Raw genomic sequence first — 14,063 nt, 5'->3', positions numbered from 1 at the left:
GTCTTGCCCATGTTGTAGAGGTCAGAGTCTGACTGATTAATTGGTTCTGTGGACAGGAGTCTTGTATAAAGGTGATTATGTAATACAGCTGTCTTTAATGCAAACTTACAAAATCAGCGAGGGATCACATACTTATTTCCTTCATTGTATCTCATGAGATTTCTCAACATTTTTGTTTTGAAGGTGAAGAGCGGTCACCAAATATTTATTATACTTTATTTACATTTCTCTTCATTCACTTTACATTTTACACTTACACTATTTTGGCTTCTACCTTTGAACGTTTCTCCATTTGCACTCTTGTGGACACCTGCAGGACACTTTTGCGCAGACCTGTATACTGGTTACACTGAATTACTTCCTATATCTCCCATGTGGATGGATAAATAGATACTAAAGAACACAGCCGCCTCTGCGAGCGCTAAGATTTCTGCAAACATTGAGGATATGACATTTGGGCTTCATTATTGATAGATCAATGAAGACACTTACTGCAGACATTGGCCAATTTGTGTGCACGGCCCACCAGCCACAACAAGGCGACCCATCTTTGATGGTATTTTTTACTGGACGTCTCTACTTTGCCGAAATCCTACAAATTTAAAGTGCAGGTCAGATCCAGCAGTAATGAGCGCTACAAAGTAACAAAAATGCTCCAAAATGAAGGTCCCAAGAAAAGAATGTCTGCTAGAAAAGGTTCCAGAGAAACTCGTGAACCGCATGTGACATTTGGATACATTGTGTACAAAAAATATCAGTGAAATCATAAATGAAAAAAAACGTGTTTTTAAAAAGACTGTTAGTAGGAGCCTTGGGTGATGTTTTATGTAGATACATAGACGGATTGATCGATGGATTCCGGGTTATCGTTTTTCAGGATTTGTGATGTTTCCGTGGAATAATCTCCGACCGTGGAGAAATCCCAGGATAAGACTGTGAGATCCATCACACGGTGACTTAGAAAACCTAATATTCCGGCTTTGATGTAATCATCTCTCTGTACATTCTCTTGCAGGCGGACCCCGATGATTGGCTGCTTGTGGCGATGGTGGAGACCCCCAGGATCAGCCGCACTCGGATCTGCTTTTGTTAGATGAAAATGTCAAGTTTGCCCCCGAGCAAAACTGAGCTGGACCCCGGCTCGCCCTCCGCAGCTGCCGCCTGTGCGATCAGTGCCCCCCATAGACGACACGTAGGAGAGTGACATGCGGCATTATAGGGGCTGTGCAAGCTCGGGGGTCCCGGGGGCCACTTCTGAGCTGCAGAGGATGCTACGACCCACTTAGTGTCCCTGCAGTAATGCACCTCGCAGGGTTATTAGAAGACGAGGTCATTAATGTGAACCAGAACCAGCAGAGAGGTGTCCACAAGGCGAACACTGTTAAAGGGGCACCCCGATAGAATCACTTAACCCATTAAGGACAAAACTGCTGTGTTTTGCAAACTGCCACGTGTCACTTCTTTCAGCATTTTTTCATGGGTAGAAAGCAATGAGTAAGTGTAAAAATGCACAAAAAATACGCAGGTATCAGGTTTTGCTGCATTTTTGGTGCAAAAACCTTGAGGAAGTTGCATCATGATTTTTTTTGGGGGTGTCACGATTCACACAGTGACCGTCACCACTACGTCACGATCGGGGTGACTTTAGACCAACAGACGGCTATCACATGTGCAGGGGGTTTATCTTAGTTATCCCTCCACTGCTACAATGTGATGAAAAAACACATACACAAGGCTATTGACCTCTTAGTTTACAGCAGGGGCTTATTTTAGGTATCCCACTGCTCTTCAATATACCACGAACTGCAGGGATTTATGTATATCCCGCTTTACAGTTCCGCTTGAAAACCTACAGCTCTCTGGCGCCCCCTCACCCTCAGGTCAGACTAGGTACTGCACCTAGGGTAATAAGTCACCAGACAGGCTGCCTGCTATGTACTGGCTATTGGGCACGCTGCAGCGAGGCGATATAAATACTCCCACTGAGGCAGGAACAATAATTATCAACGCCGCAGTCGTTACAACGACTCCCAAAGGCACAGAACACGGTATGCTGCCGCCAGCTTCGATTAAACAGGTCCGAAGCTAACCCAAAACAGTAGCGTAATTCCCTTCAGAAGACTTAGGGTACGTTTTAGAACAGGAGAACGAATCTAGTATTTTAAATATTCTACTCCATTAAAGATTAAGGCAGTGTTTATAAAAAAAAGCATACAAAGATGTTACAATATGAGACAATTGAAAAGATGTACAAGGTAATTATAAAATAAAGGGATTAAATGAGAAATTAACACTTACATGTGTTCAGGACATTGCAGGCAACGAGGCTAGTGGGTGGAGTTTCCATATGTCCCAATGCATCAGGATTGGCAGTTAGGGCTCCTCGGGTAAAACTAACTTCTGGGGGCCTGGCAGAAACTTATAAACCGCAGCCTGTGACATCACTAACAGGGCTGGTTTCCTCACACCCTCTTTTCTCTTCAGTCTTAGTAAATTTCACACAAGTTTGTCTAGTGCCTGTATCTCCGCTGCAGAGCATGTCAGAATCATAACACACCCAGCATTCATCTTGTATTAAGATTTGCTCTCTATAGATACTAAATTCAGGCTAGTACGGACACTCAGTTCCAGAGAAATATGTACTTATTTACCTGGTTGAAATAGAAGCTCATGCTTACAGAGGCTGACGGACCCGCCGAAGGACGTTAGCAATATGTATTTATTATTTTCCTAGCCCAAGTCGTTGGCCCAGAATCTTACAATATTATGACAAAAGACCTCATGTTTTGAAGAACTTCTATACCAGTCGTAGCTAGTACAGATGGGAGGGGCGAGTAAGTTACTCAGAGCTTGGAATTTATGGCCAGAGCAATAAAAACCTCTTCTACCATACATGCAGAAACACACAAAGAAGGGGGGTTTTTAGCCCGCAGAATGGATCTGAAGGGCAAAGCTACAAAATCATATTATATTTCATACAATATCGTGACAGGGGGGCACTAAACTTTATCAGCATGCACAAGAGACAACAAAAACACAGCAAAAACGCAGCAAATATGCAGCAATAAAATGCAGAAAAAAGGCTTTTTGTAAGTAGCTTCTTTGAGGATTTGACAGCAGAAGAAAAAGCATTTGATTTTTTGACTCCCATTACGTCCTAAACTTGCTCCTCTCTGCTTTGTGTCAGGGAATGGAAACCTCGCTGCTCACACACAGAAGCCACAATCCCCCGCCTCCGGGACTTCCCACAGCTCAGTGTTTGTTACAGTGTGTATCCAGTCCAGACAATTCTCTGAACTAACAATCCAAACTCCAGAGCGACACATTGTAACAAACCATCAGAGCAGGAGTGACATTTGTGCTGCTGATGTGTTTATCTCACAGATGATTGCCATGGTTGGATGCAAATGTAACAAACCCTCAGCTGTAGAAAGTATTAGTTACGGTAGTTTTATTCTCTGACAGCAAATGGAGATCTTAATAATCATGAACAAGTTCAGTGGAAAATCTTATAAATTTCCCAAATTGTTCTTCATATGGGGATTGAAGGGAAAGTGTCATCAGAAAATGTTTTTTTGTATTAAACATATTTTAGATTTTTTTTTCAATGTTATTTTTTCCATTTCACAATTTGTATTAAAAATAATATATACATTTTGCAATTCTCATACCGACCACTAGGAATTTTTTAGACTCCAACTTCCTGTTGTTTCAGGAAATCCACATGTATATTAGCCACAATGGGGAGGAGGAGGTGAGCTGTGACATCACCTATTGTGAATGTTGGATCCTGTGTTATCTACTGTATATTGCGGTGTTATCAGTCATTGTACAGGAGGAGGAGGTGAGCTGTGACATCACCTATTGTGAATGGTGTATCCTGTGTTATCTACTGTATATAGAGGTATTATCAGTCATTGTACAGGTGGAGGAGGTGAGCTGTGACATCACCTATTGTGAATGGTGGATCCTGTGTTATCTACTGTATATAGAGGTGTTATCAGTCATTGTACAGGAGGAGGAGGTGAGCTGTGACATCACCTATTGTGAATGGTGGATCCTGTGTTATCTACTGTATATAGAGGTGTTATCAGTCATTGTACAGGTGGAGGAGGTGAGCTGTGACATCACCTATTGTGAATGGTGGATCCTGTGTTATCTATATATAGAGGTGTTATCAGTCATTGTACAGGAGGAGGAGGTGAGCTGTGACATCACCTATTGTGAATGGTGGATCCTGTGTTATCTACTGTATATAGAGGTGTTATCAGTCATTGTACAGAAGGAGGAGGTGAGCTGTGACATCACCTATTGTGAATGGTGGATCCTGTGTTATCTACTGTATGTAGAGGTATTGTCAGTCATTATACAGGAGGAGGAGGTGAGCTGTGACATCACCTATTGTGAATGGCGGATCATGTGTTATCTACTGTATATAGAGGTGTTATCAGTCATTGTACAGGAGGGGGGAGGTAAGCTGTGACATCACCTATTGTGAATGGTGGATCCTGTGTTATCTACTGTATATAGAGGTGTTATCAGTCATTATACAGGAGGAGGAGGTGAGCTGTGACATCACCTATTGTGAATGGTGGATCATGTGTTATCTACTGTATATAGAGGTGTTATCAGTCATTGTACAGGAGGAGGAGGTGAGCTGTGACATCACCTATTGTGAATGGTGGATCCTGTGTTATCTACTGTATATAGAGGTGTTATCAGTCATTGTACAGGAGGAGAAGGTGAGCTGTGACATCACCTATTGTGAATGGTGGATCCTGTGTTATTTACTGTATATAGAGGTATTATCAGTCATTGTACAGGAGGAGGAGGTGAGCTGTGACATCACCTATTGTGAATGGTGGATCCTGTGTTATCTACTGTATATAGAGGTGTTATCAGTCATTTTACAGGAGGAGAAGGTGAGCTGTGACATCACCTATTGTGAATGGTGGATCCTGTGTTATCTACTGTATATAGAGGTGTTATCAGTCATTGTACAGGAGGAGGAGGTGAGCAGTGATATCACCTATTGTGAATGGTGGATCCTGTGTCATCTGTTATGAACAGGTAATTCAGAACCACAATGGACCATGAAGTTCAGAGCACACAAAGTGACCTGACAATTACCAAAAACATAGGACGAGCTCTGAGACGTGGAAACTCTGCTGACCGCAATCCCTAATCCTATCACACCACACTAGAGGTAGCCGTGGATTGCGTCTAACGCTCCCTATGCAACTCGGCACAGCCTGAGAAACTAACTAGCCCTGAAGATAGAAAAATAAGCCTACCTTGCCTCAGAGAAATTCCCCAAAGGAAAAGGCAGCCCCCCACATATAATGACTGTGAATAAAGATGAAAATACAAACACAGAGATTAAATAGATTTAGCAAAGTGAAGCCCGACTTACTGAATAGACCGAGGATAGGAAAGATAGCTTTGCGGTCAACACAGAAACCTACAAACAAACACGCAGAGGGGCAAAAAGACCCTCCGCACCGACTAACGGTACGGAGGTGCTCCCTCTGCGTCTCAGAGCTTCCAGCAAGCAAGAAAAACCAATATAGCAAGCTGGACAGAAAATATAGCAAACAAAAGTAACACAAGCAGAACTTAGCTTATGCAGGATAGACAGGCCACAGGAACGATCCAGGAGGAAGCAAGACCAATACTAGAACATTGACTGGAGGCCAGGATCAAAGCACCAGGTGGAGTTAAATAGAGCAGCACCTAACGACTTAACCTCATCACCTGAGGAAGGAAACTCAGAAGCCGCAGTACCACTCTCATCCACCAAAGGAAGCTCATAGACAGAACCAGCCGAAGTACCACTCACGACCACAGGAGGGAGCTTGGCCACAGAATTCACAACAGTACCCCCCCCTTGAGGAGGGGTCACCGAACCCTCACCAGAGCCCCCAGGCCGACCAGGATGAGCCACATGAAAGGCACAAACCAGATCGGCAGCATGGACATCAGAGGCAAAGACCCAGGAATTATCTTCCAGACCATAACCTTTCCACTTAAGCAGATACTGGAGTTTCCGTCTCGAAACACGAGAATCCAAAATCTTCTCCACTATATACTCCAATTCCCCTTCAACCAAAACCGGAGCAGGAGGATCAATAGATGGAACCACAGGTGCCACGTATCTCCGCAACAATGACCTATGGAACACATTATGGATGGAAAAAGAAGCTGGAAGAGTCAAACGAAAAGACACAGGATTAAGAACCTCAGAAATCCAATATGGACCAATGAAACGAGGCTTAAATTTAGGAGAGGAAACCTTCATAGGAATATAACGAGATGACAACCAAACCAAATCCCCAACACGAAGTCGGGGACCCACACAGCGCCTGCGGTTAGCGAAACGTTGAGTCTTCTCCTGGGACAAAGTCAAATTGTCCACTACATGAGTCCAAATCTGCTGCAACCTATCCACCACAGTATCCACACCAGGACAGTCCGAAGACTCAACCTGCCCTGAAGAGAAACGAGGGTGGAACCCAGAATTGCAGAAAAACGGCGAAACCAAAGTAGCCGAGCTGGCCCGATTATTAAGGGCGAACTCAGCCAAAGGCAAAAAGGACACCCAATCATCCTGATCAGCAGAAACAAAACATCTCAGATATGTTTCCAAGGTCTGATTAGTTCGTTCAGTCTGGCCATTTGTCTGAGGATGGAAAGCCGAGGAAAAAGACAAATCAATGCCCATCCTAGCACAAAAGTCTCGCCAAAACCTCGAAACAAACTGGGAACCTCTGTCAGAAACGATGTTCTCTGGAATGCCATGTAAACGAAACACATGCTGGAAAAACAATGGCACCAAATCAGAGGAGGAAGGTAATTTAGACAAGGGTACCAAATGGATCATCTTAGAGAAGCGATCACAAACTACCCAAATGACCGACATTCTTTGAGAGACGGGGAGATCCGAAATAAAATCCATAGAGATATGTGTCCAAGGCCTCTTCGGGACCGGCAAGGGCAAAAGCAACCCACTGGCACGAGAACAGCAGGGCTTAGCCCGAGCACAAATCCCACAGGACTGCACAAAAGAACGCACATCTCGCGACAGAGACGGCCACCAAAAGGATCTAGCCACCAAATCTCTGGTACCAAAGATTCCAGGATGACCAGCCAACACCGAACTATGAACCTCAGAGATAACTTTATTCGTCCACCTATCAGGGACAAACAGTTTCTCCGCTGGGCAACGGTCAGGTCTATTAGCCTGAAATTATTGCAGCACCCGCCGCAAATCAGGGGAGATGGCAGACAAAATTACCCCCTCTTTGAGAATACCCGCCGACTCAGGCAAACCCGGAGAATCGGGCACAAAACTCCTAGACAGGGCATCCGCCTTCACATTTTTAGAGCCCGGAAGGTACGAAACCACAAAGTCAAAACGGGAGAAAAACAGCGACCAACGAGCCTGTCTAGGATTCAACCGTTTGGCAGACTCGAGATAAGTCAAGTTTTTGTGATCAGTCAAGACCACCACGCGATGCTTAGCTCCTTCAAGCCAATGACGCCACTCCTCGAATGCCCACTTCATGGCCAGCAACTCTCGGTTGCCCACATCATAATTTCGCTCAGCAGGCGAAAACTTCCTGGAAAAGAAGGCGCACGGTTTCATCACTGAGCAATCAGAACCTCTCTGCGACAAAACAGCCCCTGCTCCAATCTCAGAAGCATCAACCTCGACCTGGAACGGAAGAGAAACATCTGGCTGACACAACACAGGGGCAGAAGAAAAACGACGCTTCAACTCTTGAAAAGCTTCCACAGCAGCAGAAGACCAATTGACCACATCAGCACCCTTCTTGGTTAAATCAGTCAACGGTTTAGCAACAGTAGAAAAATTACTGATGAAGCGACGATAAAAATTAGCAAAGCCCAGGAACTTCTGCAGACTCTTCAGGGATGTTGGCTGAGTCCAATCATAAATGGCCTGAACTTTAACAGGGTCCATCTCGATAGTAGAAGGAGAAAAAATGAAACCCAAAAATGAAACCTTCTGAACACCAAAGAGACACTTTGACCCCTTCACAAACAAAGAATTAGCACGCAGGACCTGGAACACCATTCTGACCTGGTTCACATGAGACTCCCAATCATCCGAGAAGACCAAAATATCATCCAAGTACACAATCAGGAATTTATCCAGGTACTCTCGGAAGATGTCATGCATAAAGGACTGAAACACCGATGGAGCATTAGAAAGTCCGAATGGCATAACCAGGTACTCAAAATGGCCTTCGGGCGTATTAAATGCTGTTTTCCATTCATCGCCCCGTTTAATACGCACAAGATTATACGCACCACGAAGATCTATCTTGGTGAACCAACTAGCCCCCTTAATCCGAGCAAACAAATCAGACAGCAGCGGCAAGGGGTACTGAAATTTGACCGTAATTTTATTTAGAAGGCGGTAATCAATACAAGGTCTCAGTGAACCATCCTTCTTGGCCACAAAAAAGAACCCTGCTCCCAATGGCGACGATGACGGGCGAATATGACCCTTCTCCAAAGACTTCTTCACGTAACTCCGCATAGCCCAGTACAACAAGCAAAGGCTGACAGCACTCGCAGTCCTGGGGCGCCCGTTCAACATCCAGGGAACCGTCCCGGATATAGTTAAACCAGAAGAAGTAGAATGAACAGCGCTCCATCCGGGTGTAGAAATTATAGAAAAAGGTTTATTGAGCCATAATCCAGCAACGTTTCGACCGGTACTCGGTCTTTGTCAAGCATATAATACAACCTAGGCAGCCATCTTAAATAGTATGGGTGCCACACAGTGCACCAATCACTAACGACGACGCCCCCCCACATAAAACAAATCACTCATAGAAAAAATAGACATCAGTACTCCACATATAAAAGTGTCACAAATATAAAATCTTACACCATATAAAAAACCACAGTACGCCGCATAAACGCAGAGATCGTCCTGTATTCATCCTGGATTCGTACATCGCTCCTTCCTGTGTATCCATCTCCATGGGAACACCTGGCCAATCACAATATCCAGTATCGGTGCGTATGTGTCCGAGGGAGAGATCATCCAATCGCAACCTCCAGTACAAGTAATCCCACAGAGGTCACCCAATTAACAGCATTCATTAATACAGGCAAAAAGAATCCCCACATATAACATCCGGGTCAACAGAGTCCCTAATTGGGGCGCATAGAGTCGCGCAGACGCGTAAGTAACAGAGTAAGCCGATGCCCCCAGCCACAGCGAGGGCCAGCCCACAAGGCATACCGCGCACACGCGCGCCCACACAGGCACCCAAAACCCAGGTGCCCCATGGGCGCGCAAGCACACCAATACCGTGATGAGGACAAGGAACATGAGGGAGATTCAGTGACTGATGACAGACTGGTGGTAAATATTTCATCTGTTGAATTGTCACAGGTAGAACTTAAAGTACTGTCTAAGGGCCTATCTTTCTGTCCCTCTAATAGTCCGGACTGGTTCAATATTGAGGTCGATTTACAAGCCTTCTTTAGGAGACTAAGGTTGACATCTTTTTTTTCTGACAAGGTCATGGATAGTAGTGTTGGAGTTGAGGAGCCAACCAATAGTTTTTCATTACAACAAGTGGGACTGTACAATAAAAGTAAATTTCAACCACCAAACAGGAACCACTTTGTAGAGTCCTATATTGAGCTCGTACAAAGGGATATTGATAAAATTAGAACTACCTTTAAACCTAGTCCCAGATATAACATGACCTTGGTAGAAAAATCGACCCTTGATAAACTAGCGAAAAATACTGCATTAACCATCAAACCAGCCGATAAAGGTGGGGCAGTGGTAGTTATGGATACAGGAATTATAAGGCAGAAATCCGCAGACAGCTGAGTGACCACCTGGTATACGAGAAATTGTCATCTAATCCCACTCCCCAACTTCAGAGGGAGTTACAACTTGTGGTCAGTGATTCCCTTGCCATGGGACTCATTGACCACAAGTTGTCTGAGTATTTGATAGTTGATGCACCTATAGTGCCAGTTATTTACACACTACCAAAGATCCATAAAGATCTATAAAATCCGCCCGGTAGACCGATAGTGTCCGAGAGGGGTTCATTGTTTAACAAGACTGCGATTTTTTTGGATAAAGTGCTACGACCCTTTGCTGTGCAAAAAAGATCGTATATTAGGGATACGAGTGATTTTCTTGGTAAAATCCGTGATACAACAGTCTCTGAATCCACTATTTTGGCCTCGTTCGATGTGACGTCATTGTATACGTCCGTTGAGCATGAGAAGGGTCTGGAAGTGGTGTCCTGTGCACTATCGGGCTCTGACGTGGCCCCAGAGTGTGCACAGCTTGTACTCACGCTGCTGGAGTTCATCCTAAGGAGGAATTATTTCCTCTTTGGTGATGAATATTTCCAGCAGCTTAGGGGTACCGCCATGGGGTCCAATGTGGCCCCCACTTATGCCAACATTTATATGGCGGTATTCGAGGACAGGTTTGTGTACAGTTCCATCTTCTGGCGCCACGTCAGAGCCTGGTGGCGGTATATTGACAATATTTTTGTCATATGGGATGGTGACCTGAAAGGACTGGAGGATTTTTGGGGGAAGATTAACAATATATACCCCGAACTACAGTTTACCCTTACCCATTCTATCACTCAGATACAGTTTCTGGACACTTTGGTTTACAAAGAAGGAGGAATACTGAGGACTGATATCTACATCAAGGGGACTGATAGGAATAGCCTTTTGCTGTTCAACAGTAATCACCCAAGGAGAATGGTGGGCTCCCTTCCATGGAGTCAACTCCTACGTGTCAGACGTATTGTATCGGATGAAGAAAGGGTGGACTTACGACTTGAGGAGATGTGTGGTAAATTTTTACAGAGGGGGTACCCAAGGGCGGTGGTGAATGATTTCAAGATTAGGGCCCGTGATATATCACGTGACAATGTCTGTAATAGGCCACCTAATAGACATGCGAGCGTATCCCCTTTGTATCTACTTATAATTCTGCCAGCAACCAAATTGGTCGGGTGTTGAAGAGACATTGGTCTTTTCTCCAACGGGGACTGCCGTCCATTGTGGGCTTCAGGTCACCGCCAATGATGTCGTTCAGAAGGGGTCAGAATTTAAATGATAAATTAGTAAGATCTGATATTGGTTCCGAAAGGACCCCGGTGCAACAACTCTTGGGCATAGCCAGACATGGCAATTTCCCGTGCCTGGGTTGTGCCTGTTGCAACAATTTGTTGAAGGGCGAATTCTTCTACCACCCACATACTGGCAAAAAGATCTGCTTAAAGGAAAGATATACCTGCTTGTCCAGTTATGTAGTGTACATGATTGTGTGTCCGCGTGGCTTGGCTTATGTGGGTGAGACGACTACAGTAGTCAAAGTCCGCATTAGCAAGCATAAAAGCACGATAAGGACAGGCCTGACAGACTTACCAATTCCAAAACACTTTGTGGAGATGAGACACTCTGTGAACCAGCTTCGCTTCAGGGTCATTGATAGTGTTCCCATGTTGAGAAGAGGTGGTGATAGGGTGCAAATATTAAAGAAAAAAGAGATGAGATGGATTTACACACTGGGTACGTTACAACCAAAGGGTTTGAATTTGGATTTCAACCTGTTGTCATGTGCTTAATCTGGTCTTTATCCCTTGGGTCAGTGGACTGGTCAGTATGTGTTTGTTTTTAAATAGATATTTGATTATTTGACATTTCGTTTATGTCATGTTTTTATCTTTTGTTTTGTAGACACTGGGACAGTCGATGGCTGATGGAGATGGATCCTTTATTTTGTGAAGGAATTTTTTCCTGCAAGAATTAATAATAAATGGATATTTACTGGTATATCTGTCTCCATGTATGTTAGGAGTCGAGTTTCCTCTGCTGCACAGGGGGAATCTCGATCCGTCTCCGCTGCGGTCTCCCATTCTCCTCCAGCCGCAGTGGAGTCTGCTCAGCAGGGACGTCGCTCCCAGTGTCTTGCTCGCTCTCACTCTGTACAGAGAGTTACTGCTGCTTCTTCAGCTCCTGCCATTAAAGTCAGTGCTGGTCAGCAGCGAGCGGACTTCCCTGGGACTAAGTCCTTGTTTGCGCACACTGAGCATGCCCAGAGCAAGATCTCCCGTTGGAGATCGAGGGTCATGTGCTCTGGCTCTGCAGCGCATTCCATTGGTCCTCTTGGCAGGTCTTGGAAGGGCAAAGTTTCTGTGGCCACTTCCTGTGCTGCAACTATATAAACTGCGCATGACCGCACGGCCATGCGCTAGTGTACAATTGAATACGTGTGTTTGTTGTGAGTGCAAGTCGTTCATTAAATACCCCTCCCCTATTGTATGACTGTTCGTGTATGGAGTATGGCTGCTATCTAGCGCCCGACAAATCACTCAACGTGTCACACACGTATCAGCGTCTATTGCTGTGACCGCCAGTGCGGCGCCACGCGCCAGTAGTGCGCTTCCTGACCCACGTCTGGGTGCTTAGTGGTGCCTGCCAGCACGGCACAGTTCGCACTTCGGTGCTCTAATTATAAGAGTTGCCTAACACACCCTGTTGCGGTGTTGTGTCAGCAAGTGGTCTAATCGGACTTCAATCCTAGTTGGGGTTAAGTTCGCTGACTGCTTGCTCGCCTTCTATGTGCGGTACCGCGATCCTGTGATGCAACAGGATCGCTTCCTTCACGTTGGGTGAAGTTTAACCCACGCGAGTATACTTATGAGTACCGCCATATAGTCCGTCATTACTCAGCAGCAGGTTCCATCTCTGCACGGTGGACCCCGGGCTACGAACGCACCGTACACTATCAGTCTTATTATTTGGTGCGTTCCGCTAGCCCTAACATTACACTAGCGCCAGGGTCTGGCTAGTGATGACGGACAAACAGCAATCCCTGCGGTATATACAGCAGCTGGAGGGTAGGTTGGCGGCTCTCGAGAGCGCAACCTCAGCTGTGGATGTTACCGCAGTTGCTGTACAGGCTGCCAGCGTGGCTGCAGCAACTTTGTCCATTGCCACCCCTGTTCCGACATTTTCACGCCTCCCGCTGCCAGAAAAATTTTCTGGTAATAGCAAATTTTGTAGGGGATTCGTGAGTCAGTGCTCTATTCATCTCGAGCTTCTGGCTGCACGTTTCCCCACAGAGCGGGCTAAGGTGGGATTTATTGTGTCTCTATTGTCGGACAGGGCGTTGGAATGGGCTACGCCGCTGTGGGAGCGTAGCGATCATGTGGTACAGAGTGCTCCTCTGTTTTTGAGCACTTTAAAACAGGTCTTTTTAGGACCTCAAGTCACCCATGACACTGCGCTCCAACTGCTGGCATTACCTCAGGGTGAGTCCTTGGTCAGTCATTTTGCCGTCCAATTCCGCACTTTAGCATCTGAGCTGGAATGGTCGGATAAAGCCCTTATCCCCATATTTTGGAGGGGCTTGGCTGACCATGTAAAGGACGCTCTGGCCACTAGGGAGATTCCTGCCACACTGGAGGAGTTAATAACAGTCTCCACACGAATTGACCTCCGTTTTAACGAGCGGAGGTTAGAGCGAGCCCAGTGTAGGCAGAGGTTTCGGCTGGCTCCTACTTTCGCCAAACCTCTGGAATCTCCGGTCCTGGTTCCTGAGTCACATGAGGCCAGGGAAGTGTCACAAGCGGGACCTAAGTCCCGGACCGCTTGTGCACTCAGGGTCTGTCATGTTTGCCAGCAGTCTGGACATTTAGCCACCAGATGTCCTCAGCGGTCGAGGAAACGTCAGCGTCTAGTGGTCGTGGGTGGAGGTACACTAGACACGGCGACGTTTGCCTCTAAATTGTCCTTTAAGGGGACAATTACATTAGGCTCATTCTCCCACTCGGTAGAGCTCTGCGTGGATTCTGGGGCGGAGGGCAATTTTATGTCTTCTGCCTTCGCCCAACGCCACGCAATACCTCTGGTTATGCTAGCTCAACCTGTAACGGTACGAGTGGTGAATGGGTCGACTCTGCCCTCACAGATAACTCACCAGACCATCCCTTTTACTCTGTCCATGTCGCCATCTCATCAGGAGATTATTT

Source organism: Ranitomeya imitator, chromosome 6, assembly GCF_032444005.1.
Source record: "Ranitomeya imitator isolate aRanImi1 chromosome 6, aRanImi1.pri, whole genome shotgun sequence".
In the NCBI taxonomy this organism is placed as follows: Eukaryota; Metazoa; Chordata; class Amphibia; order Anura; family Dendrobatidae; genus Ranitomeya; species Ranitomeya imitator.
Note: the sequence above shows the minus strand (reverse complement) of the source record.